Below are 1353 nucleotides of genomic sequence, written 5' to 3'. Positions count from 1 at the left end.
AAAATGTTATGATGGCCGGTTACTATTATGTGGTTAGAGTAGTTCTAAAACATTTTATTTCAGATGATTATAAATTATTAAAACAACAACAATAGATTAAGCAGCTTCAAATCTTGTATCTTGCGAAATTAACAAAATAAATTCAGTTTCTACCCTTAAAACATGCAAAGTTCCATGAAAAGTAACTTTGATAAAAAAACACACCAATCTTTTATAGAACTTAGATCAGTGAACACCTAGATCAATGAACACCTAACGTAACAAAATAAAAATCAATTAGTAATAACCATACATATCAGGTGAACCATGAAATCGTCTATAAAAATTACTTTTAATCCAAAGACATATTCGAAATAGCAGTCAATTAATAAAATTACAACTACTATTTTTATTTAACACTCTAAAACATTACTCTAATTTTACAAGGATAACAACTAAATATTTTTCAAATTCAATTATTCATTAACTACATTTGAATCTAATTTAAATTCGAACAGATAAATATATATAAACTAATAATCTATTTTTTTATCTTATATTTCAAAATTTTCTTATTCACCATGATTACTAACGCATACAACAATTTTTCACCAAAACATAATAAATCAATATCATACAAACAATTAAATTCAATTCATATATCAATTTCACTAACATTATTTAAAAATAGCATCTACAAATTAAAAAAATCATCTTGTATCAATGTCAAATCCTATGATATGCACCCAAAACAAACCTGCAACAATCTGATTATCAAAACCGTGAATTACAACTAACCTGTTATCGCAGCGACAGCCACAGCGACGGAGGAGGGACACCCTGCGCGACGCGTCTCAGAGGCTAGGCTGGGAGCGGCGCTGGCTAGGGCTGTGCAGGGCAAACAGCAGAGGCGCTTGCTAGTGTTTCGAAGAGGCAGGAAGACATCCACCGCGGTGTGCATGGAGGCAGAGCAACAGGAGTCTCCGTCGGGTGCTACCTCGGAGGAGTGGATGTGTCTTTAACGGAGGGCCGACAGTGACATACAGGAGTTGTTCCGTGATTTTGGAAAGCCACTCAGTCGGTCGATCAATGATGGACGCGGTGGTGACGCTGACCAGGATTGAAGGGGGAATTGGTGGATGTGGCTACACGGATAAAATTTGTGCATATTAGATTTATTATAGTAATTGGGAGAAATTAGGTTTAACCTTCGGTAATTGGGGATGTGACTTTTTGAATGAAATAGACTCTGAAATCTAGCCCAGTGAAAATTGGCAGGAGTTACCTGGACCCCTTTTGGTTACATAATGAAATTAAAATTTAAATTAGTCTCTAAAAATTACACCCGTTAGGTATATTAATCTCTCTATCACT

This window comes from Arachis ipaensis, chromosome B07 (genome assembly GCF_000816755.2).
Source record: "Arachis ipaensis cultivar K30076 chromosome B07, Araip1.1, whole genome shotgun sequence".
Classification (NCBI taxonomy): domain Eukaryota; kingdom Viridiplantae; phylum Streptophyta; class Magnoliopsida; order Fabales; family Fabaceae; genus Arachis; species Arachis ipaensis.
This window is presented reverse-complemented; position numbering follows the sequence as displayed.